Source organism: Nannospalax galili, unplaced genomic scaffold, assembly GCF_000622305.1.
Source record: "Nannospalax galili isolate Female #2095 unplaced genomic scaffold, S.galili_v1.0 scaffold526, whole genome shotgun sequence".
In the NCBI taxonomy this organism is placed as follows: Eukaryota; Metazoa; Chordata; class Mammalia; order Rodentia; family Spalacidae; genus Nannospalax; species Nannospalax galili.
Genome location: NW_008354013.1, coordinates 89,324 through 115,723, shown reverse-complemented (window position 1 = coordinate 115,723; position 26,400 = coordinate 89,324). Strand labels below are relative to the sequence as shown.

Below are 26,400 nucleotides of genomic sequence, written 5' to 3'. Positions count from 1 at the left end.
GTGTGTGTGTGTGTGTGTGTGTGTGTACGCATGGAGGGGGTATACTCATGTGTTGGTGCACATGTGTGCAGTGTATATACATGTATGTACACATGCATGTGGTAACTGGAGAATAGCCTTGAGTGTTGCTCTAAAGGATCCAGTAGCCTCTACTGTGTCTTTTAAGATGATTCCTCTCACTGGCCTAGAACTTGAAAAGTAGGCTAGTCTTACTGACCAGTGGATACCAGTAAGCCCCTGTCTTTGCATCCTCAGCTCTAGGATTACAAGCACATGCTATCATACTCAGTTTATTGATTGATTGATTGATTGATTGATTGTCTATTGCCTGTGTGTATGTCGGTGCACCCATGTGTGCAATGCCCACAAAGGGCATTCTGGAACTGGAGTAACAGACAGTTGTTAGCCACCATGTGGGTGCTGGAAACTAAATCCAGGTCCTCTGCAGGAGCAGCCAGTGCTCTTAGCCACTGAGCCATCTCTCCAGCCCACATGCCCAGCTTTTCTACATTGGTGCTGGGTACTGAACTTGGGTCTTCATGCTTGCAAAGGAAGCTCTTTTCTAAGATTGCACCAACTCTTCAGACCTGTGTGCTAAGAAATCTTTAAGTACAAATCGTATCTTTGTCCGATGTGAGATTTTATATAGTTTTGAATGTTTGGGGAAATTATGATACACATCATACAATTTTACTGTGAATGGTTTCAGAGTTCTTCATGTTCGTTAACCGTGACTGTGACAGATGCATGTGTCACAGGACACAGGTACACATCATGCTTAGCTGACAGGTATAGAAATGGATACCATCCTGTGTCACTTAACAACAGAAATGTTCTGAGAAGTGTGTCACTTCCTGTGATAAAACCCGGCAGTTCACTGACACAGCCCTAGATGGTGTAGGTCAGTCCCCTGAGGTGCCTCTTGATGCAGTGTGAAGTGACCGTGTGAACTGAAGATGCAGGAGGTCGCTGCTGGAGTCGCACGGCATGCTATTTCACAATAAGCTCTTTGCTACAAACTGAGTTTATTTGGGACTGGAGAGATGGCTCAGTGGTTAAGAGCACTGGCTGCTCTTGCAAAGGACCTGGGTTTGATTCCCAGCACCCACATAACAGCTAACAACTGTCTGTAACTCCTGTTCCAGGGATCCGACACCCTCTTCTGACCTCTGTGGGCATTGCATGACATGGGTGCACTTACATACATGCAGGCAATACATTCATACACATAAAATACCATAAAAATAAAATAAGCCTGGTCTACATAGTGAGTTCCAGGACAGCTGGGGCTACAGGGAGACCCTGGCTCAAAAAGACCAAGAATAAATAAATTAATTAATTTATTAATTTAATTAAATATAAAAAAAACCAAATTGAGTATACTCTAAAATAATGATTAAAAGTAGTGTATATAAGTATATAGGCTGGTAACATAATCACTTATTATCACAATCAGTTATTCTATACATAGTTGTGTGTGTACAGTAGATTTTTCTACACCAGCACCACAGACACACAAGGAATGCATTGCACACAGCACAGGATGCCAGTGATGTTACTAGGTGTGTTAGTTACTTTTCTGTTGCTCTGATAAAACACCATGACCAAGGTAATTTAATAGAAAAAAGAGTTTATTTGGGCTTCTGGTTCAAGAGGGAGAGTCCACAATGGCAAGGGAGGCCAGAGCAGAAAGCTGAGAGCTCACATCCCCAGGCACACACAGGAAGCAGACAGAGAAACAACTGGAAATGGATCAAGGCTATGACTGTAGCCACCCCCAGTGACATTCTTCCTCCAGTAAGACCACACCTCCTAAACTCCACAAACAGTGCCACCAACTGGGGCCAAGCATTGAAAACCTGAGCCTATGGGGGCTGTCTCATTCAAACCACCACATTCTGCCCCCTGGACCCCATGGTATCATAGCTATATCATAGTGCAAAATGCATTTCATTCAACTCTAAAAATTCTCCTAATCTTCAACAGTGTCTACGCTGATTCAAAGTCCAAAGTCTCTTCTGAAACTCAAGGCACTTTCCTAAGTGTAACTCCCTGCAAAATCAAAAAGCAAATTATATACTTCCAGCATACAGTGGCACAGAGTACACATTTCCAAAAGGGAGGATTGGGGCATATTGAGAAAATACTGGACCAAAACAGGACCAGAACCCAGCAGGGTAAACACCAAATCCTGTAGCTCCATGTTTGATGTCTCGGACTTCAGTTCCAAAGGACTTATATGGCTCAGCCATGAGCCTGAGCCAGCTCTGCCGCCATGGCATACATCTCTCTTGGGCTGGTGCTACTCCCTGTATGCAGCTCTCCTTGGCAGATGCCCTTACGTCTCTAATGTCCTGGGCTCTCCACTGCAGCCCAGGATTCACTTTCACAGCTTCATGAAGTGGCCTCTCGGGGCCTTCTTTATACTCTGTCTGCTCTCAGCAGCTCTCTGAAACTGCAGAGGAGGAACCAACAGGCCCCTAACCGTTGCGTCCTTCATGCCTCTAAAGCCAGCACCACATAGACGAATGACAGTGCCAAGTTCGGCTGCCAGCTGGGGATGGACCTTGGCCCCCGTCAGCCACATTGGCAGCAGTTTTGGTAAGCTGAAGGAATTGCTTCTGAGGAGTGGAGAACACCTTAGGCTCTCTTTAAGAAGTTGGACGTTTAGCTGGGTGGGGTCTTGCCCAGAGGGCACTTTGTCCATTGTTCAGGTGCAAATCCGGAGGCCTCTCCTTAAGGGCAGCCTCCAGGACACACCTTGGCTGCAACACCATTCCCTACCACTTTCTTTCTCTCCAGACTGTACGTTTCTGTGTTTCTTTCTGTCCCACATGCTCTTTTTCACTGTAGACCTGCATAAACCTTATCAGTAATAACCATCCACAGATTCAATGTTATCTGCCTTGAAATTTCCCCTGCCAAAGAAATTAGTCCATTACTTTTTTCCCTGAGAAGAGTCCCCCTGTAGCTCAAGCTGACCTGGAACTTCTTATATAGACTAGGCTGGCCTCAATCTCACAGTGATCCACCTGCCTTTGTCTCCAAAGTGCTGGGAATAAAGGCATGGGCCACAGCTGGCTAGTCCATTACTTTTTAATCTAGCCTCAAGCAAGTTCTTAGGGTGCAGACAGAAGGCAGCCAAATTGTCTGCCAAAATATCAGGGGAATGTCTTCTAAGCAAGCTTCTGGTTGTTGTTTCTATCTCTTCCTGAAACATCTTGAGCCAGGACTTTATAGTCTTAGCTCCCACTAGAACATCCCATTAAGCCCTGCTTATAGCATTCAACCTCATTTCTAGCCAAAGTTCACAATATCTTCCAATTTCCTCTGAGAAACAACATGGTCAGTTTCCTCACAGCAATATCCCACTCACTGGTACCAAGTTCTGTATTAGCTACTTTTCTGTTGCAGTGGTAAAACACTATGAGCAAGGCCACTTATAGAAGAAAGTGTTTCTTTGGGCTTATGGTACCCAAGGGAGAGTTCGTAAGGACAGGGAGGCACAGTGGCAGAGGCAGCTGGACTCTCACATCTTCAAATTCATCCAAGAAGCAACAGAGAGAGAGAAACGAGAAATGGGAAAGGCTATGAACTCTCAAAGCTCAGCCCCCAGTGACATGCTTCCTCCAGGGAGACTCTACCTTCTAAACCTCCACAAAGTAGAGTGCCATTAACTGGGGCCAAGTGTTCAAATACGTGACCTTATAGGGGACATTTATCATTCAAACACTATACTAGGTGATAGAAATTTTCTAGCTCCATTATAATGTCAAGGACCCACTGTGGTATATGTGGTCCATTATTGACTGAAACATGTTTGCACACTGTGTATGAGTGTGTGTGTGTGTGTGTGTGTGTGTGTGTGTGTGTGTATGGTCATATTGTTTGGTTAGTGGGTTGCTGGGGGTGGTATGAAGGCTGGATGTTGACTCCTAAAGGGACCCTGTCTTAGTTACTTTCCTTCTTGCTGTGATAAAATATCCTAACCAAAGTAATTTATAGGAGAAAGGGTTCGTTTTGGCTCACAGTTCAGGATGCAGCCCATCATGGCCAGGAAGTCATAACAGCAGGGGTTTGAAGCAGCTGGTCACATCACATGTGTACTCAGGAAGCAAAAAGAGACGACTGCTCGTGCTGAGCCCACTTTCTCCTTTTTATACAACCCAGGGACTTGTACCATACACAGTGGGTGGGTATTCCCACTCCACTTGACCTAACCAAGAGAATCTCCCATAGGTATGCCCAGAGGTTCATCCTCTAGATCGCATGGAATTGACAGTTGAGTTAACAAACTCACTGGAGCCATGAAGGGAAATCTGAGGAAGTCACATCACATGTCCGATACCTGGTGTACACCAAGAAGTGAGCAAATTGTCTCCCCCACCACAACCACCACAGAGCTGTGGCTCTAGACAGGATGGTGAATGCTCCAGAAGCCAAGTGGGAGAGTGAACTGCTGTGGGTCAGCCGGAGAGCAGCGGCTATGAAATTCTTACCTAACTGGAAGTTTCCTGAGGACAGGCTCTGAGTCCCTCTTGTTAACCGTTTGCCTGCAGAGCGGGGTATTGCTGCTGGCATAGGGTGGGCCCTCAGTGAATACCTCCTGAATTAAACTGAGAAACTGAATGCTATGAGACTGATGCATTGAAGTCGGGCCAAGCTAGGACCTTAGTGAATACACTCTGTTCCCAAAATTCCAGGGCAAGCATGTTTAGGCTGTAGCAGACAGTGGTGCTGCATTGTGGGAGCTGGTCCCATTCAGGGCCTCCACACCCGGCTGCCCCTCAGTCACCTGGGAACCTATTAAAAGCCCAGATTCCAGGCTGTAATCTCTGCATTGGAGAGTCAGTACTTTTGTAAATTCCTGGGGTGACTGTAGGAACCAGCCAGGACAAAATGGTGATTCCCAAAATTCCTTTCAATTCTTTTTCATGCTTCTTAATAAATTCCAGTCCAGGAGCTGGATTGGGTTGCTGCCTGGGTCAGGCAGTTACTGTGACCCCCATGTAAACACACACGTTCAACAAACAGCCAGCGTGTACTTGGCACTGGCCTGGCTGGTGTGTGGCCGGGGAACACAAAGCTGTGAGGGACTGAGGAGAAGTCCACTTTCCTGGAGCTTAACTGTAGATGGGGAGAGCCAGGCAGAGTGGTGTTCTCACATACCCTGATGGAGGCTACAGAAAGCAGTAAACTAGGAACAGGGATGTGAAGAAGTAAGGGAGGGTCACTACTTTGTATAGATGGCCCAGCAAGATGTCTCTGATGAGGAAACCTGGGCAGAGGCCTGAAGATGATGTTGGGGTGGGGGAGTAGGGAGGATGTGGGTCTACATAGAGGGAACAGCCAGTGAGCAGGGCCCAGGACAGATGTGAGCTTAGGTGTCAAAGGACCCGAAGGTCAGAGAAAGGGGAGGGATTCCTGTGGGTGAGAATTCTGGGGTTGAAGGAATATATTTGGAGTGTGATTTTGGAAATGTAAAATTGAGGTGCTTCCAAGGTGGTCAAATTGAGAGTCCAGGAGTAGTAGGATCTCCTTTTGGGATTCAAGTCTGATGTCTCAAGCAGACACCTAATTTGGGAGTTCCCTGTGTAGAGATGTGCACACATGTACTTCCCTGGGAACAAGTCTAGCCAGAGAGGAGGTGAGGGTATAGTATGGGCCCTTGGCCACCCCAAACACAGAGGTGGTGATGGAGGGGCTACAAAACGACCCAAGAAAAAGCAGCCAGAGTCAGGAAGAGAACAAGGAGGGAGGTCCAGGAAAGAGGACAGGGGTCCTGGACAATGCCAATCCCGTGGGTAGGAGAGGCAGCCTCATGGTTAGACAGACTCATGTAACACCATGAGGGTCATTGTTGGTGGAAAGAGCTGCTTTATGGGGTGTTGGCTCAAGTGAAAGGTCAGGGAGAGGACCAGGAGCCCAGTCAACTCTCACGAAGGAGGGTGGAGAAATGGGGACACGGCTGGAGGTCAGTGTCAGGGGAGAAAATGTTTGATGTGACACCTTGCTTGTAAGCAAGTGGGACTGATCCTGGTGGAGGAGGGGAATGGTAGGCAGGAGAGTGCATCCAGGTCGGACCTGTCAGCCCAACACATGTATGTACCAGTGATGTGAGAGTTCCCTCAAATATGTGGTTGAGGGTCTGTCAAGGTTCATATGTTACAATGTTTTCCCTCAATCTTTGTGTCTCCCACTTCTCCAATGTTCTAGATCGCTGGGTGATTCTTCTATGCTATAATTAGGAAGACATCTGTATTTCACCAGCATAGATGCAAAAGAGGGATGCATGTGCTGTTTCTCTGCTGCGTTCATGTTCTTCCAAGGTATCTGGACACCACAAGGATAGGTAGAAGTCTGTGGAGCCCTGTGCTTGTCCTGAGAGGAATTTACTTGGAAGGCCTTTAACAAACCTTTTGAGTAGAGAATGGTTTCTTTGATCACCATATGCCCATTAAAATCCTTTCTTCTTTTCTTGCGAGCTTAACAAGAAAAAAAAAGCATGAAAGTCTTTTATGAGCCACATAGAAATAGCCTGTTTCTTAAGTGGCTGGTCTGGAGTTAGCAGAAGGAGGCAGATTGCAAAGAGCAGCCCTTTCTGTCTTATGCATTCCAAGTTTGGCAGAGCAGAGAGGCGTGGGGGAAGATGAATGCTAGATGGGGGTGCGTTTTCAAGATTCCACTGTAAGGCAGGGTCAGGGCAGTCCACATGCAGATGAGGACAGGGCTCTAGGCTAGCAGCCACCAATAGCAAGCATCCTGGGGTATAATCCCAGGTGCTTCCAAGAGGTGTCGGGTACCTTTGTGACACTAGGAACTTACAGGCACTCTGTGCTTTTAAGGCACTTAATGATAGTCCATATTTTCAGATGTATTTTCAGAGGTAAAATCAACTTGCAAGAGGCTAATCTTCCAGGAGTCAGCAGGTCATTTTAAAATACAGGAGGGTTATTCAGTCATCATTGTGCCTAATTTAAAATAGCGGGGAAAAATGGTGGTGGTGGTGGTGCTTACCCATAATCCCAGTTCTGGGAGGCAGAGACAGGAGGGGCTCGCTGCTGACCAATCTAGCCTATTTGGCAGGTTCCAGGCCAGTGAGAGACCTTGTTTCAAAATAAATAAATAAATAAAAACCAAAATGAATGAATGAACAGAAAACCCAGAGGTGACCAGCAGCTGAGGAACGACAACCATGGTTGTCCTCTGGCACCCACACACCCAGCACGTGTGCACACATATGCACAAATGCGCATACGAGCATACATACCCACAAAATAATGGATCCAGTAATTGGCAATCGACTGTTTTACAAAATTGAGCTCTCTACCTGTTTTGTGTTCTACACAGTATTAAGTTTGGTTGTATTGCCTCAAAAACTCTCATCATAGCAGAGGTAGTTTGTTTTTATTTTTTATTTTTAACTGTGTTGATGGGCAGAGGAAAAAGCTTGGCGGATAATCTGCATGTGAACCATCCTTCCCATCCCCACAGCCAGTTCAATATGGTCTGAAGAAATCTTGTCCTTTATCTTCACATGAGCTTGTGAATCCCTGGAAGGGTGGCCCCCCATTCCCTTTGTCCTTATGGTTTGGGGACCTGGTGACTGTTCACTATCAATTGAAACAATGAGTCTCCACAGAGCTGAAATCAGCATCTCTGAGAGATATTTGTATGTCCATGTTCATAGCTACGTCCACTGGTGGATGAGTAGATTGAAAATGTACATCAGTAGGCCTTGGGTCAGGTAACAAAATGCCACAGACCAAGTTTCTTATAAACAATATAAATTCTAGGCTGGAACTCCAAGGTCACAGTGCCAAGATGCTCTGTGATGCCTAATCCTGGGTGTCAACTTGACTGGATCTGGGCTTAACTGAAATGAGAGAGATCTTCTTGATTGGATCATCTGAAGCTAGAAGACACACCCTAAATGTGGGTGTTACCTTCTGATGGCAGCTGGTATAAACGGCCACGGCAGAGGAGAACGCTTTGCTTTTTGCTGCTTGCTTTCTCTCTTGCTGGTGAGTTCATCTTGCTGCTGTAGACTGAAGACTAGCTGATCTTTTAGAAATCATCAGACCTTCAGAACCAGCTTGGCCTACTGAGACATCCAGCCTTGTGGACTGATTGACTACGGATTCTCAGCCTCTCCAGTGTGGTGCGGCCATTGTCGGACTACTCGGACTCTATCCTGTGAGCTAAGCTGATAAATCCCTATACGTATCTATTCATTCTACCCGTTCTGTTTCTTTGGAGAACCCTGACTAATACAGGCTCTCTTCCAGGTCACTGCCTTCCAAGTCCTCGCATCCTCATGTGCCAGGAAGAAGGCAGAAGCTCTCTTTCTGGTCCTCTTATGAAAACGTCAGTACCATCATCTGTGCTCTACCTTCACAGCCTAATTACCGTCCACAGGTGTCCCCTCCTACCATTTGGGGGCGGGGGGGGTCCTAACACTTTAACACGCAGAGCAACACCAGCATTCAGCCGTAACGATGTATTACAGTGGAAATCACTGAACCCAACAGAGGAAGGAGTTCCTGACAGGTGCTACAATGTGGGTGAACCTTGAGGACATTGTGTGCCGTGCAGTAAGGCAGTCACGAAAGGCACGTCACCCATATGTGGTCCCTAGAGCTGCCAGACTCAAAGATAAAATATGAAGGTGTCAGGCATGGTGGTGCATACCTTTAATCCCAGCAGCACTCAGGAAACAGACGGGCGAATCTCTTGGAGACTGAGGCTGGCCTCGTGTACATTGCAAGTTCTGGGCCAGCTCGTGCTATAGAAAGACCCTGCCTCAAAAAACTAAAAAATAAAATAGAAAGGCAGATGCCAAGGGGTAGTGAAGTTTTTTAATAGGAACAGAGCTTCTGTTTTGTGTTGATGAAATAAACAGCTCTCACCTCAAAGAATAAACAGATGGTGTATTCTGGAGCCAAAAATGAGTGGCCATGGCCTAGGAACACAGACTTAGGTTTCCCCATATGAAAGAGGCCCCTAGAGGGTTCTTAGTCTCATTCATAAAAGACTTTGAGGATGGATCCAAACAGAGGCTTTTATAGTTTTATTAGAATATTAAAGAAAAATCCTCAGAGCAGGCGAGCTGGCAATCTTGGCAGCTGCCCTGAGGAGGTGAATGGTGGGAAGAAGGAAAGAAAGCCAAGGAGCCAGGCAGGTTTAGAGCCTGCGTGGAGGTCAGACACGTGGCTGCCTCACAGCCTCATGGCTGGGCGAAGGAAACTTTAGAGAAAAAGTGAAGAACTACAAGATGCTAGGGGCAGCCCAAAGCCTTAGAGAAAGCGTGTTTAGTAAGAAAGGCATGAAGAAGAAATGGAGAAATGACGCCTAAAGAGAAATTACACTTTCCTGAAGAGTTCAGGAAAGCAGACAGACTTATGGAGACCTACGTGGCTGTGGCTGGTCTGGAAGTTCTGCAGGGACCTGAGCTAGTTCCAGGCAGAAATATTCGCTACTTAATTAACGCACCAGGTATTCCACCCATTTACTCAGCATAACCTGCCTTCCTGGGAGTGGTTCTTTACCAGGGAATTGACCAGTGAGACTGGAAAAATGGGTCCTCTGACAGATAGACTAGACATTTTCATAGTCTGGACCAGTTAATTTATGGGTTCCAGCATGGTAACAGTTGTCTTACATTTTTCTAGTAACAGAACAAAGAAAAGTTGTAAGTCAAGACACTTTTCAAACACGTTGGAGGATGCATTCAGCAGGCAGGTCACGGCAGAGGGAGAGGGTTTTCACTATAGGTCTCAGATGCTACATGATGACATGCTTAGCATTTTGATTGGTGAGACTGGGTGGTCTGCTAGGTAATACATTCTAAAAGGCTTTTATCTGTTAGTCACAGGATGTTAGGTCAGAAGCAGAGGTGGGCAAGGAGTAGCTATTTAGGGGGCTAAAGATGGCCCAAGATAAATGGTAATTAGACTCTGGACCTGCAACATTCCAAATTCTCCACAATCATTGAAGTTCTGATCAGTTGATCAGCCTTGCAGGAGAAAGTCCAGTTTGAAGGTTTTTTTCTGAGAACTTCTATTCAGATTTGCAAGATCAAGAGGTTCAGTAGGTTGTGGGAGTGATGGTTATGCATGCGGTGACGGTATTCCACAATACTAGTCTGGACACTTAAAATGGTGAAAATGGCAAATTTATGTTCTGTATATTTTACTACAGTTTTTAAAATGAATTCTTAGAATACTGGCATAGAATATTTAAAAACGGTAACTTGAAAGTCCCACCGCAGAGGCCGGTGCACATACCCCTTCCTCCCCTTTTTGACATTTACAAACGAATGTGCCAGTATTTGAATGTTGGAAACCAGGGAGAAGTTAACTGTGTACTTTCATTGGAAGTTTGGGTCTGCAGTGGATTTTCCATCGCATTTATCAACTCTTAGGCCAAAGGGGACATTGGAGAGTATCCTGAACTTTCTAGAGAATGAGGGCTCATACTCTTGAAGAGAATCTTTTCAATCTCCTCTGGAAAGTGGGCAGAAAGAATGAATTTCCAGTTGTAAATGACATCTAAAATCCTTGGAAACATGTACTGGGCTCATGGGGGTAGGGAACTCATGGGGAGTCTTGGGAGACAAACTTATTGTCTATTTGGGAAAGAAAAAGCTCACTAACCTGCTGACCCCTCCCCACTGCCACCGTACTGTGAGGACAGAGTGTCTTTTGCCTTTTTTTGTCTTTACCTGTTTAGTGAACTTTCTTTTCTATAGGAATTGGATCCTTGTTTTTGTTGATAGTGAATAGAGTCCAGCCTTGTGATAGACACATGACTGTGGTGACCTCTGTCCTCATTCCATAATCAGTGGGATCACATCCTGCTAAGGAGGCCCAGAGAAGCTCCACAGCCCCAGGGGGTCCTCCAGAGAGAGGGCCCTTTGTTCTGTTCCTCCTCAGCCCCTTCTGACCCTTCTCTCCCCCCCCAGGGGGTTTTGGGGAGCAGCAGAGCCAGACCAAGCTGAGGGATGCATTCAGCTCGGCTTTACCCCATTACAAGGGATGGCGGACTCTGCAGCCTCAGATTTCACCTGGAAAGCTGCATGGACCAGCATCTCCATTCCACTTCACCTTCCCTTTCTATGCCCAAGAGGTAGAGAGAGGAACCCTGAGCTCAGAGGTGAAAGGGCTCTTATGTCTGGCCTGCCTGTCCCTGCCTGTCCCTGGTCAGGCAGCCCTGTATTGACATGCCTTGGTCCTGGGGCCTCCAGGGTTTGTTGGTTGCTAAGGGGAACCTGCATTTGATGGCTCCTATTCACAGTATCTGAATGGAGAGGAACCCTAGGGTGTGTTTACGGGCCATGGGCTTAGAGGACTGTCTATATTTCCTGGCACAGTGAGGGCTCTCAGGACCTCCACCTAGGCCATCCCTTCCTTCCTTCCTTCCTCCCTTCCTCCCTCCCTTCCTTTCATCCACCCACCCACGTTTCCTTCTTCCCTTCTCTCCATCCATCCATCTAGCCATCCTTCCTTTTTTCCTTCCACCCACTCATCCAAATATCCATCCATCCATTCTGCAGCAAGCCCTAGGGGAGTACTTGCCATGTGCTGGGCACTGTGCTCAGAGCTCAGGATAGGAAGCTGCCCCTCTTCCACCCACTCATCCAAATATCCATCCATCCATTCTGCAGCAAGCCCTAGGGAGTACTTGTCATGTGCTGGGCACTGTGCTCAGAGCTCAGGATAGGAAGCTGCCCCTCCACCTAGGGGTTTCTGGATGTGCTCACAGAACCTTCACTGCAGAGATCTTGAGAAGAATCAAAGTCTGGTGTCCCTGACATTCTGCCATCTAGGGCCTTAGAGTTCAAACTAACTGGTTTTAAGTCTCTTGGGCAAGATGCCCTTGGTAAGGTGATCACCATCCATCTATCTACCCACCCATCCTTCCATCCACCCTTCCATCTACTACCCATCCTGCCCCTCCATTCATCCATCCCCCCATCCATTCATTCACCTACCCATCCATTCATCCATCCGCCATCCATCCATCCATCACCCATCCATCCATCCATCCATTCATCCATCTTCCATCCACCCTTCCATCTACTACCCATCCTGCCCCTCCATTCATCCATCCGCCATCCATCCATCCATCCATCACCCATCCATCCATCCATCCATCCATTCATCCATCCCCCATCCATTCATTCACCTCCCCATCCATTCATCCATCCACCCCCCATCCATCCATTCATTACCCACTCATCCATCTATCTGCCCATCCTTCCATCTCCCCATCCATTCATCCATTCATCTACCCATCCATCTGTGCATCCACTTACCTATCTTTCCATCCAACCATCCATACAGCTACCCATCCATCTATTCACCCATCCATCCAACCACCCACCCACCCATCCATCCATCCATCCATTCATTACCCATCCATCCATCCATCCATCCATTCATTCACCTACCCATCCATTCATCTACCCATCCCCCATCCATCCATTCATTACTCATTCATTCATCCATCCATCCATTCATTACCCACTCATCCATCCATCTACCCATCCTTTCATCTCCCCATCCATCCATCCACTCATTCTGCCTTGTTTCCCTCCTTCCTTCCATCCACCCATCCATCCATCCATTTTTTTCTTCTTTCCTTCTATCCATCCATCCTTCCTTCCATTCATCCATCTAGCCATCGTTTCTTTTTTCCCTCCCTCCCTTCCATCCTTCAACAAGCTCTATGTAGTACTTGCCATGTGCTAGGCACTGTGCTCAGAGCTCAGGATAGGACGCTACCATTCAGCAGTGGTTGGGAGGAAGCAAAGAGACAAAAGCCCCTCCCACACATATGCAGGAATTACAGCGCACACGTGGGCTCACAAAGGTTGAGAGAAACAGATTGCAGGTGTGAAAGCAGCAGGAGATGATGGGGGGACTGGCTGGGGGTGGGGGAAGCAGGTATTTTGACAGCAATCTGCCTAGTGCTTGGGATGGATGTTCTAAGAAGGTCCAGCCTAACAGCAGGGAGTGGAGGCATGATGGGTGCCCTGATACAGGTTGGGTTTGGCAGTGAGAACAGCCTTTTAAAGAGTCCTCACACCACTACATCATCTTTTTGAGGAACTAACGTTCAACATGGTACTTTCCGCCATCCAGAGCAGCTTCCTGTGTTGTCTCAGAAATCAGGACAGCAAAGCTTAGAGAGGATGTCCAGACCTCCAAGATTCGACAGTCATGAGCCAGTTGAGCTGAAGTTCCAATTCAGACCTCACAGCCCTCAAATCAATGTTTTTCTCATACAAACTCTGCCTTATTTTAGAGATGAGTTACAGGGTTCACCCTGACACCAGAGCTGGAGAATGAAAGTGAATCTGCCAGTCCGTAAATCCCACCAGTGCCAACATATTCCAGGCATCATCATGCTCTGGGTTTGCGGGAGGCTGTCACCACTCTAGAAATCTGTTTTGTACTCTGCACAGCCAGGATGAATTGTTCCTGAAGTTTCCAAACTCAGCAAAGGCCTCCTTACCCCATAGCTCCCAGCCACCAGCAAGGAGGACTCAGCAGCAAGAGTAGCTGGGGTTTGGGGTTCGGGCTTCTGGTGGCTTCTTAGGTTCTTAGAACGGGCCTTCCACACCCTCCCTACATGCTGCTCCTCGTGCCGCCAGCCCTCCCTCCTGCCAGTCCGTGGGCAGCCAGGCCCATGTTGGGATGCTGCAGCTGAGCCACCACCCACTTACAGGTTGTGCTCTTGCCCCACAACAGCTAAAGTTCCGTATGTCTCTTCAACATGTGTCGTTCTAACAGGAGCTGGTGCTGCACGAGTGAAATCATTCACACATGCTTGCATGCGTGCATGGCGCAGCCGGAATAAGTTGCGTAATCAGCCTCCTTTTAACTAAGTTCAGCAACATCTGTTTTTGTTAAGTTGCTAAGTGGTGCTCTTTGAAAATGATCTTTTTCCCTCCTTGGTAAAAATAAAGAAAATTAATTTCAGGTTGTGGCTAAATGGCTGTGGCAATTATTTTTGCTTTTTTTTTTCTTAGCAAGATGTGTTTAAATGAATGAGATTTGTTTCTAGAACGGGAGCACTGGAGCAACCCGATTAAGACAATCAATGCCTACAATCCCCTGTAATGAGTGTGGGCAAACAGCCCTCATGGTGGGGCACAAAGGCCATGGTGGGTGCTGTGGGCTGGGCTGGCAGGCCGACTCCAGCAGATGGGCTGGTAATACAATTAGGAATCATTGTGTTAAATGAGCCATTATTTAAATTATCTGCTGTTTTCCCTATCTGTTAACCTGCTGGGAACGAGACAGTGATATCTGTGAAATCTCAGGCTCATCACTAATTAGATGAATCACCCAGTTCCCCCCTTAGTGCCACAGTTTACCTTATTGCAGCAATTAGCAAATAGTTCTCTGCAGGGTTATTGCCCAATGTATCAACTGGAGATTAGGAGGGTGCCTTAGGAAGACACTGTCTGTGTGTCAGTTTTTGGCAGGAGGCAGGGTTTCAGCTCCTCACCAAGTTCTCAACCCTGGGAGGCTCATGACTGTCCTGGGGTTCTATCAGCTTGTTTCCATCCTGGGCCCCCCAGTTAAGGGTCATTTCTTTAGGAAGATGCGTTATCTCATCTGGGACTGTTCTAACAATACCCAGGCTGGATGGCTTCTAAACAGCACATACTCACTTCCTGTGTTCTGGGGGCAGGAAGGCCAGGGTCAAAGTAATGCTAAGTCAGGGTGTGGTTCCTGATTTGTAGAAGCATCATCTTCTTGGGTTCTCAAGCATCAGCAAAAGGGATTTTTAAAAATTTTTTAAATTATTTTTATTTTATGTGTATGAGTGTATTGCCTGCACGTATGTGAGTGCACCCATGTCGTGCATTGCTGCGGAGGTCAGAAGAGGGCTTTGGATTCCCCTGGAACTGGAGTTAAGGATGGTTCGTAGCTGCCATGTGGGTTCTGGGAATCGAATACAGGTCCTCTGCAAGAGCAGTCGGTGCTCTTAACCACTGAGCCATCTCTCCAGTCCCACAAAAGGGATATTTTTTTAAGAACACCAATCCCATTTGTGAGGTTCCATATTTATAAACTCATCACCCCTTCCTCCTTACACACACACACACAGACACACACACACAGACACACACACACACACACACACCAAAGGCCCTGCTCCTAGTTCTTGGTATGCAACACACACACACACACAGACACACACACACACACACACACACACACACCAAAGGCCCTGCTCCTAGTTCTTGGTATGTAGGTCTTCCCCAATGGCTGGAGCCACAGGTCTTAGGAGGGAACCTGCATCTGTCTGTCTGTGGAGAAGCCGTCATCTGTGTAGGAAGACTCTGGTGATTTTGTTGCTTTGGGGTCACCCAAACTCCTGTAAATAACCTCTCACTCATGCACTGTAAGTTGGCCCAATAACTCACTGATTCACTGAGTTAGATTTTGGGACAGTATCCGGCTTGTGCTTCGGGCCTTACAAGGAGGAGGCCGATGGTTCATTGTGTCTCCCCAGAGAGGGAATTCGGGAACACTCCTGAAGTGTGTGGGAAGGTGGGTGGACCATGAACTAACCCTGCTTCCAGCTCCAGTTACACTGGGACACTTACAGATGTTTAAGCAACATTGAGGAAGTTAACCAACTTCAGCTCATTCTAGAAACAGCCAGAGAGATTCTGTGCACACGTGAATGAGAATTGTGGCAAATCTGCCGCCCTGTTCTCAGCGCCGTTTAGGATTGGCACCACCCGTTTAAGGAACAAGGGATTTGTGAGTTCCTATTGCCTGGAGTTTAGGGAATATCTAGAAACTAAGAAAAAGGCTTTGCACTTAAGCAAGTTGCAGGCTCATTGAGATAAGAGGCAGCCTGGAGAATTAGAGGGCAATTGAAGACTTCCTTGGGGACTGAAAATCAGAGCCCGTTCTGTGGGAGTGGAGAGGAATGACTCCTTGTTCCTGTTGGTTCTCTGCAGGACGGGGGCTCGGCCTTGGGGCAGGGGCAGAGGCCACCACTGTATGTAATTTGTAGTGTGTGTGCCCCTCACCTGGCCGAGAGGGTGAGCGGTGGAGCAAAAATGTTCCCTCCAAAACCTATTTGGAAAGTAAATGCCCACTGTGATAGTGGTGCGTGGAGGGGCGGCAGATGCCACCGTGGTGCTTAATGCTGTGGAGTGGAGTAGTTCGTTTAGGAGAGGTTTTCTGATGCAAACCATGAGCTCAGTCCTCATCACCCCCCTGGGTCCCCCATTTCCTCACCATGTGATGTGTTCCACCGTGTCGTGACATCATAAGAATTCCCTTATTGGATTTACAACTCCCCAGTCTTAGACTCTGCAGCCTTCAGAAATATATAAGCCAAATTAACCTATTGTTTAGCACTTTCCCGGTCTGTGGTATTCTGTTATAGCGGCAGAACACAGACTAAGACAAGGTGGCTAGTCATTGCCTCCACCACCACGAGGAAAACGAAAAGTGAGTGTTGTCCAACAAGGCCAGCACGGAGAGCAAGTCCAGCCGCCCCAATGTACTTCCCCAGGGACTCTTCCTCGAGACTCTCTCAAACTGCCGTGCAACCAGCCTTTGTCCTTGGCCAGAGGCTTATATTCCTTGGCTGTCCTGGAATCTGTGCCAGTGATCACAGGCTGGGCTCTTGGCTCTCCCACTTTGATGCCTGTGGTGGTTTGTATGAAATGTCCTCCACAGACTGAAATACTTGAATACTGGGTCCCCAGTTGATGGCGTTGTTTGGGGAGGTCTTGGAATCTCCTGGAGGTGTCATTGTGGGAGAGGAGGCACGTCACGGGGGCGGGGGGGCAGAATGTGATAATTCGTGGCCTGGCTCCACTTCCAGTTTGCTCTCTGCCTTGTGTTTACTGTTGAAGATGCAATCTCTCAGCTTTCTGCTCTGGCCTCCTACTGTCCCGCCTCCCTTGCCATTAGAGACCCTACCTCTGGAACCATAAGCCAAAACAAATTCTTCCTTCTAGAAGTTGCTTTGGTCATGGTGTTTTCTTATAGCAACAAACAAGTAACTGATACTATGCCTAAAACTGTATGTGGGAGACTCCCACCCTGCTGAAGGTTCAGAGAGGCCCCACCATGCCTTGCCAGATTTTCTAATATAATACCCCAGCCATTGTGCTCAGTGAGGTGCAGGCAGAATTTGTGTGACATCAAAGCTCAGTGACTTCTAAGGGCTGTGACAGGAGGAAGTGTCTCCCACCTGAAGGCCTGGGATAGGAGGGAGTGTTTCCCACCTACCTTAACATGTGTGATGGCTGCCCATCTCCTGGTGCTTCATTCTGCGGGAGTAGAGAGGAGTGACTGAGTTCAGGTGGGGCTGCTGACCAGGAGTGCGGTGTTGGAGGCCCAGGCCTGAAGGACAGGCTTTGGCTGCGGAGGCCATAGAGTTTGTGTGTTTCTTCTTTTGCACATCTGAAGCTTTGTGCCCCCTCAGAACGAGACAGTGCTTCATACAGATTCACTTACTCATTATTCACATAAATGAATAAGCTTGAGCCGGGCCTGGTGGCGCACGCCTGTAGTCCCAGCACTCGGGAGGCAGAGGCAGGCGGATCTCTGTGAGTTCAAGGCCAGCCTGGTCTACACAGTGAGTTCCAGGATAGCTGGGGCCACAGGGAGACCCTGCTTCAAAAAGATAAATAAATAAATAAATAAGCTTGTACATGGAGTATAACCCCCCTTAGTCTCCACTCCATGGAAATCTGTACCTCTGATTGCGATTATTGGTATCATCACCTTCAAAGACTCTCACATCACCTAGGAGATTTGCTCTGAGCATGCCTGTGGAGGATTGTCTTAACTGTGTGTGGACCATCCCTGGGCAAGGCGGGCCTGGACTGTATAAACTGGAGAAAGCAAGGAAGCTAAGCAACGTCATGTATGGAGCACTCTCTGTGTTCTGATTGTGAATGTCATGTGACTAGGTGCTTGAAGTGTCCGTGGCTTTCCAGTGTAAAGGACTGTGCTCTTGAACCGTGAGCCCGAATAAATCCTTTCTCCTTGAAGGCACTTTTGTCAGAGTATTTCATCACAGCAACAGGAAAAGAAACTAAGACACTGATTTTGTTTGACAACAGTTTGTTGAGCAACTACAAGGCCCCAGGCACTGTCTAAGATGCCAGGAATACAGAGTTGAGCCATGCATGGGCCCTGTCAGGGAAAGTGCCCTGCACTGGGGCTGTCGCCTGTACGAATTAGACTCCCGAGCGGTAACAATGTGCCAGGCCCCAGGGATCAAAATCTTTGTCATTTAAAGCTGAAGGGAGAGGTTCTTGTGATGGACAGGCAGGACTGCGGTAGAGGAGTTGGAAGGTGATATTTCAGAAGCATCATGGGAGTCTGGTGTTTCCTGGCAGCCAGATGAACAAAAGGCTCACAGTGCCATGAGTTAGGAACATTGGCGCACTGGTGAACTTTTCTGGTGTGGGTGTCTAGCAGAGGTCCAATCTCAACAACTTGTGGACAGAAAGGGGAGGAAGGAATGGAAACTCCAGTGGCCCACTCTCTAAGGCGTCCTTGACTGTGGATGTGGATAATTGCTGGAGGGAGTGGCTTCAGCTTGTTAATTTCCTGCAGCCTGTCGTCCAAAATCTCTCCGTTTGGATCACAGCTTTTTAAGGGCATGTGTTGGTGATCACATGAGTCTTCCCCACTAGACCCTCACCGCCACAGAATCTGGGACCCCTGCCCCATTTTCTGCCCTCTTTGCCCATCTGCTCCCTGCCTCAAGCTTGACACAGCAAGGATCCACATCTGCCTAGAGGCCAGCGGTCCGTCCTCCAAACCACTGACACTGGTGGCGGGTCAGAGTGGTTCCAGTCAGGTGACATCAGACCCAGCTCCTCACAGAGACAAGTTTTTTCTACTCGTTCTTCAGAGGGCTGCTTAGTGTAGGGAAGGGCGTAGAACAGGGGCAGGAGGTGAGACTCTGGATCTCCTGTGTGTAGTCATACAGATACATGTGCATGAACTTAAACCAAGAGAGGTAAGACATGATTCTGGAAATTCCTTTATAAGGAAGCAACAGATGCCGTGCTGGGGTAGTGAGGCATGAGGCATCTTGGAAGAAATCCACCCCTTGTTTGAGCTCCTAATTGTTCTGAGTCCTGCACTGAAATACATGAGGCACCATGTGGCCCTTTAACTTTTCTCCTTTAAAGCTGAGACCTCTTGCACAAGGATGGGCAATTTTCTCAGAATGAATTCATCATCAAAATAATCCATTTCCCATGTCTCCAGGCAGAAAATGGTGTTGGCATCAATCCACTGCTCAGACATGTTCCTGAAAGCAAACCCAGGCACGCCAAGGCACTTCAAGGAGCCTTCTTATATAAGTTACTTTTTCTGTTACTGTGACAGGATGTCTGACAGATGCATCTTAAAGGAAGAGAAGTTTATTTCAACTCACAGTTTCAGAAGGCACAGCCCATCATGGCAGAAAGGCCTGGTGGCTAGAGTAGCTCGGTCCATGTTGGTGGGGGCATGTGGCAACTGGCCACATGGCAGTGGAAGCAGGAAGTAGAGAGTTCAGGCCAGAGGTTGAGCTGTGCTATAAACTCTCAAAGTCTGCCTCTTGAGGCCTAGGTCACCTAGTGAGGCCCCAAGTCCCAGTGTCCTGTACCTTCCTCAGTCAGCACAGCTGGCTGGGGACCAAGTGTTCAGACACACAAGCCTGTGGGGGACTTTTACATTTGAGCCATAATACCTGACTATTGGGCCAACTCCGCCCCTGCAGGAGCACCCTGTAGCACTGACCACCATGATATGATGACTTGCTTGTGGAACAGTGCCTTGGAACTGTGTTGTCTTGAAAGCTGACTTCTGCTGAGCTAAAAGAAAAACATGGTGGTCCCCAAGGCCTGGACAGCAAGAAGGAATGGCCTGAGTGGCATTACCTGGGCTTTGTCTGGGTTAACTTCCTCTTCAGTGTGTTCTCTGCTTTCTCAGAGGAATGACAGAGTACTGAGGGGTAGAAGTAAGGATGGGGGTGTGAAAGAGCCGTGTTCCTGAGAGCCTGCAGAGGCTGGGAAGGAAGGGTGGAATGGCCACGGAGAGAGCCCCCATCACTGGGGCCATTGTGCGGAGGACAATACTGTTGCTGCTGCCTTGCCCAGGCCACCGAGCGCAGCGGGAGTCAGGGTGGATGTGGAATGCCAGGCTGCCAGGCAGCGCACGGAAAGAGCAGGACTCCAGTGCAGGCTGGCATTTCACACATGTCCCTCCGGCTGTCTGGTGCGTGGTTGCCAGCGAGACCCAGGAAACGTTTGTGTGATGGCCCACTTCCTAGCCTAACAATGGCCGTGGGAGGACGGCTGTTCTTGTTCAGGAATCTGGCTTTTGTTATCCACAACTTTTAATGACCAACAAAGAATATTTCCCACTGTCATGCAGCTAGTTTCTGTTTTTAGGGTGGCTGGTGTCTCTTGCCTAACAGGCTGTCCTCTTTCAAAGGTCTGACATTCCCTGGTTAGCTTAGGATGTAATCCTGAGTGGTCAGGAGCTTTGTCGTTTCTCTCAGTACTCCAACTGTATCCCCTTCACCCAAGCAACTTCCAAGACCATTTCACCCCAAGGAACCACTTAGATTCAGATATGGAAATCAAGGAGGACTTAGAGCCATGGGCTACATCTATCAGTGATGACAGTATGGAGGAGTGTGTGCAAGTCAGTCAGGAGCCTAAGTGCTGGGCAGGCTGTGTTTCAGAGCCCTTCCCATGATGGCACACGCTGTTTCCAGGTGTACAGTGTATGTAACGTTTGCTCCTTTGTCACCCTTCATGCTCAAAGAATGGGTCACAGATGCCAACTGTGCAGGCAGAGAGCAGGTGCAGGAACAGCCCGCCTTGAATATGGACAGCATGAGGAGGCGGCAGGTACTCGAAGCAAGTCATAGCAACTGTCAGCACAAAGTGAAGAGACCTAGGGAAGACAATTCCTAACAGCCTGAGGATTGGGGGGTCCTAAGCAAAAGCCAAAAAGGTAGGAAGGACTGTCCCTCCCTTAAGCCTCTCAGGGGAGCTCAGCCCTGCCTACATCTGGATTTTGGACATCTGGTTTCCAGCACTGTGAGAGAATAAGTGTGTGCTGTTTGATACCAATCCAGTTCATGGGAACTTCTTATGGCAGCCAATGGGAAGTTAAGCCCAAGACTTAGGAGAATTGAACCAGACCTGGCTGTATTAAGATGTATTGATAAGGCTATGGAGCTCTGCAGCTAAGGAAAGAATTCTTCAGGTACCTACGGAGGAAAAAAGAGACATTTGTAATGGGGCAATATAAGATAGGCCTTGGGTTTCTCCCTAAGAACTCTGTGTGGAAACACTGGATATCATCTATAAAGTGATGAGTTCACAAATGTAGCCCAAGTGTCATTTCACCTGTGGGAAAGCCTCAGTTTGGATACACGGAAATGTCTGTAGAAGATGGTGCCCATCCTGGGGTACAGGCCAAGCTCCCCTGACAGGACCTCAGGGTGTGGCACAAAATCATTTGAGAGATGGGTAAACAAATTTTAGACCTTGGGCTGGTAGGAGGTAGTAAACTTACTTCCTTGTAGGTGACTAAGCAATGTGGGAAATAACAGTTCTCAAAAACAAATCCTTGGGCAGATGAGATGGCTCAGTGGAAGTAAATGTGTCTGCCACCAAGTCTGACAACCTGAGTTCAGTCTTTGAGACCCACGTGATAGGAGAGAACCAACTCCTGCATGTTATTCTCTGACATCTACATCCACCATGTGGCATGCATGCATGTCCCCCAACACAAAATATTTTAAATGTTTTTTCAAATCCTAATAAGGGGCTGGAGAGGTGGCTCAGTGGTTAAGAGCACTGACTACTCTTGCAGAGGACCTGTGTTCATTTCCGGACGTAACAACTGTCTGTAATTTCAGAGCCAGGGGATCCGATGCCCTCTTCTGACTTCCATAGGCATTTGTGTGACATGGGTGCAATTACACACATGTAGGCAATACACTCATACACATAAAATTAAAAAAATAAATAAAATATTTTAAAAAGAGCTTAAATGCATTATATAAAATCATAAAAGACATAGAAGTAAAAATATTGTTATAATACGTTTTGATGGCTTTTCTCCATGATGTGATCAGTAGCTGACAGGAACAACTTAAGGGCTTGTTTTGGCTTACCGTCTCAGAGGACACAGTCCCTCCTGGTGGGGGAGTACTGGCGGAGTTCTTGACTCTGGGAATGTGTGACAGGAGCTCACATCTAGGCAGATCAGGAAGTGGAATGCTCCGGCCAAAGGCAGAGCCAAGCTATAGCCCTCCTGTCCTCCTGTCACGCCTCCTGTTTCAGAGATTCTACAACCTCCTCAAAAAGCTTCAACAGCCAGGGACCAAGTGTTCAGACACAAGTCTATGGAGGGAGTCACATCCATGCCCTAATATGACACATCTCCCCATCTTTGCTCTGCTAAGACCTCTTTCTCTTTCCCAATATCTTGGTTTTTTAGAAGTGTGCTAATTTTGAAAGATTTCAGAATGATGGGCTCACAAATATGCTCTAAGTTGCTCAATCAAAAAACAAGATTAAAGAGTATCATATAAAGTTATTAAAAATAACTAAAATGATTAAAGAATAGTATAAAGCTGGCAAAGCACCAGAAGAATTTTTCAGTAAATCCTGTCTTAAAATGTGAAGGAAGAACTGTCACAACAAAAGAAAGTAATGAGAGCTGACGGGGTTAGAAAAATGGGGTTAGGAAAATGTGACTGGTTACCAATGGGGTAAATTCCTCTCTGAAAAGAATTGAAATTGACGGACATTTTTTTCAAAAACAACACAGAAACTCTTATCTGCATCTCCCTATCATGTTGGGGTGACCTTTGAAAATTTTGTATTCAGTATTCATCGGTAGAAAAAGAGAGAGCCCATCCCTTCATGGAGACCTGGCTCAGCCCTCTTAACCTACAGACGTATTTAACCTATGACTAAGTATCTGATATGTGAGAATTTCCCAGCACCCACCACCTCCTCCACAGCGAAGCCAAGTACAGTCAGGCCTTTGTATCTGTGGGTTCTGCATTCAAGGACCCATCCAACCATGGATTGAAAACATTTCAAAGATGCAAATGCCATGTATGGTGGCTCATGTCTCTAATTCCAGTACTAGAGGCAGAAGCAGGTGGATCTCTGTGCGTTCAAAGTCATCATAGTGTACGTAGCAAGTTCCAGGCCAGCCAGGACTACATAGTAAGACCTTATTTCAAAAAATGTGGAATTTGGGAGATGGCCTAGTTGGTAACGTGCTTGTCACACAAGCAGGAAGACATGAGTTTGGATCCCCAGCACCCACATTAAAAGCCGGGCACAGTGATGCACATTTTTTAACTGCAGCACTTAGGAGATGAGAGGTGGAGACAGGTGGCTCCCTGGAACTCACTGGCTAGCCAGCCTAGCGTAACTGGAGAGTTCCAGGTTCAGTGAAAGACCCTGTGTCTACAAATAAGGCAGAGAATGATTGAGGAAGACACCCAGTGCCAACCTCTGGCCGCCACATGTATGTGTACCTGTGTACCTGTGCACCAGCACACATGTGCACACATACAGATTTCTTTTGGATTGAACATACAGAGATTTCTTCTTCACATACTCCATGAGCAATAAGGCAACTATGTGCGTAACATCTGCACCACACTGGACATTGTAAGTCAGTTCAAGATGATTTAAAGTGTCCAGGAGGCTGTGTGTAGATCCTACGATGACGGCACAGCATTTTATGTAGGGACGTGAAGCTCTGGATTTTGATGTCTGCAGAGGGTCCTGGAACCCAGCCCCTCAGATGCCAGGGGATAATTAAAATGCACATTGACCTGGCCTCCATTGCACATGTATGAGAAATTCATACATGTTGTGGTTTTAGAACTTAGGACTGTTGACATTCTAAGTTAGTTTACGAAGTAGACTTCACATTTTTTCTATCTGAAAACACCTCCATAGTGGTGAGAGCTAACCTATTTTCAGGGGCTCTGTCAATGAGTGGAGTTTAAGGGTAGAGAATCCATTTACTGCAACTAAGATTGATGTGCTAAGGTATGAATAGTTGCAATGTGGTCATCACTGAAGCCTCAGTCCGCAGATCTGTTTCTCCTCCGTGACTACAAGGTTTTCATGAGCATGGTCTGTGGTGGGAGAGAATTCTGTACAGTTGATAATTCATGGGTGTGTACCAGAGCCCCAGCAGACCACCCCAGACAGTTTGACCACTACTCCCACCATGGCCATGGCCTCTTAGGAGCAAGGCCACATGCTTAGTAGACAAGGAAAGAAACCAAACTCTTCCTGCAGAGGCTGCGTGCAGCAACCGTCTCCACATAGACTGTTTCCATGGCCCGCTTGCCTATTTTTTATGAGTCTGTATTATCTTTGCACCAAGGGCAAAGTTAGTGTTTTTGCCTGGGAATAAGTTAATTGTCACATTCAATGTATATTCAAGCATCTACTATGTGTACTGGGGACATGATTTGAGAAAATGTCAAAAATCTTTACCATTGAGAGAAAGTGAGAGTGTTAGGGTGGGACATGCTTAGAGCAAGTTAATTGGTTAGGGGAGTGCATTGGGGGTCAGACTAGCTGAGGCCCAGCCTCGTCTCTACACTCACGTAACTGTGAACTCGGCTTCTCTGTACCTCAGTTTCCCCATCTGTGACAGGAGAGCGATGATGCCAGAGTCCTCAGAGGGCTCTTATGAGTTTAAGCACATTACTGTGGCGTGTCCGGGGCACAGAGGACGGTGTGGAACATCTTTCTGCTGCTGTCAGGCTACAATGATAAGGGAGCCAGGGAAAGAACTGGGCGGTGCCTGCGGGGCCCAGCCATGGAAGCACAAAGGGCGGTCAGGGCGGCTTCATCGAGAAGACGGTAACAAATTCTGGGAAGAAGCAGAGGGATGTGCCGCGTGGTACATGGGGTCCTGATGTTCATAGGACAGCCTGGTGGTCGGGCTGGCGTGGCGTAAGGTCAGAGTAACGGGAGACAGGCGCGATAGCCATGGCAAAGACTTTGAGAGTCCGACACTTGCAAGAGGCTGTGGAAGGGTAGAGAACTGACAGGCCTGTGGTTGCCTCTGGCTGGGAGCACATGGAGGGTGTAACCCCAAAATCTCCCCTGGGAGACCCTCGTGGGCACACTCTCTCGGCTCCCAGGACACACTGAAGATGGCTGCATGTTTATCCTGAGCAAACGTGAGCTATGTTAGCTGAGATAGCAAAGTCCTGTGGCATAGCAGACCCAGTTCTGGCCAGCTCTATTTCTGGGTTGCTGTCACACAGTACCACAAGCTGGGTGTCTTAAAACACCAGAAATGTGTTCTCAGGTTCTAGAGTCAAGAAGTTTGAAGTCAAGCATGCACAAGACCACCCCTTCTGAGGCTCAGGGTCAAACAAACCTGCCCTGTCCTTTCTTCTCCTGGTGGTAGCTGTCCACCAGCCCCTGCTGTTCATTGTGTCCCTGTGTCCCCGTCTCTTCTGTTTTTCTCTCACGTAGGACACCAGCCGTGCTGGACTGGGGCTACCTGGTGACTTCATCTTAACTTGCTGACCCCTGTAAAGACCCATTCCAAACAGTGTTCCACTTGTAGGGACTCAACAGCAGTGGTTGGGAGACACCCAGGTAGAGATGTTGGACAGGGAAAGCTCAAGTCCAGGGGCAGGTCTGGGCTGACTGTAAGCCTGGGGGTCAAGAGCATGTTACAGGCAGTTTAAGGCTCCATGGGGAGTGTTGAACAGGCAGAGTAGAAACTGCAGCAGGCTTGCAAGGGCACCCAGCAGGGCAGCAGAGGAGGGAACCTGGGCAGGCATGGCATCCTGGAGTCCAGAGGAGGAAGGGAAACTGAGTTTACCAAGAAGACAGAAAGTGCTAGGCTTACCCAGCCTAGGGTGCAGGCCAGAATGTCTTAGTGAGATGTTGGTGGGGTAAAAAAAAACGCCCTATTTAGGATGTCTTTGTAAGTTTCTTAAACTCGATGTTCAGCCTTTTAGACTCTATCTGCTTATTCTGTGTTTAGTTAATTATTCTCTAAGCAGTTGGCCATGTGTCTGGGCTGGGGTTAGTTGCTGGGTGTGAAAGGGTGGGTAACATAAACATAATTCACCCCCTGGGAGCTACCGTTGACTGGAGAAGATGGGTGAGACAGTTAACACACAGGGAAGGACTCAGTGTCATTAGCCACCCAAACTGCAAATTAAAACGATAGTGTGATACCGTCCCACACCCACTGAAATGGATGAAATGAAAAAATCTACACTACCAGCTTTCAGAGAGGGCATGGAGCAGTGGACCGTAACACATCGTCGTGGGTGTGCCACTGATGCATCTGCGTTGGAGCTGCTCAGTGGTTT

At 47.6% G+C, this 26,400-nt stretch overlaps 1 protein-coding gene across 2 annotated transcripts in view; it reads left to right on the top strand.

Annotated features, from left to right (window-relative positions):
• The window catches only part of Bace2 (beta-secretase 2), a 113,822-nt gene that overhangs the window by 28,574 nt on the left and 58,848 nt on the right, over nucleotides 1-26,400 (top strand). The window lies entirely within an intron of this gene.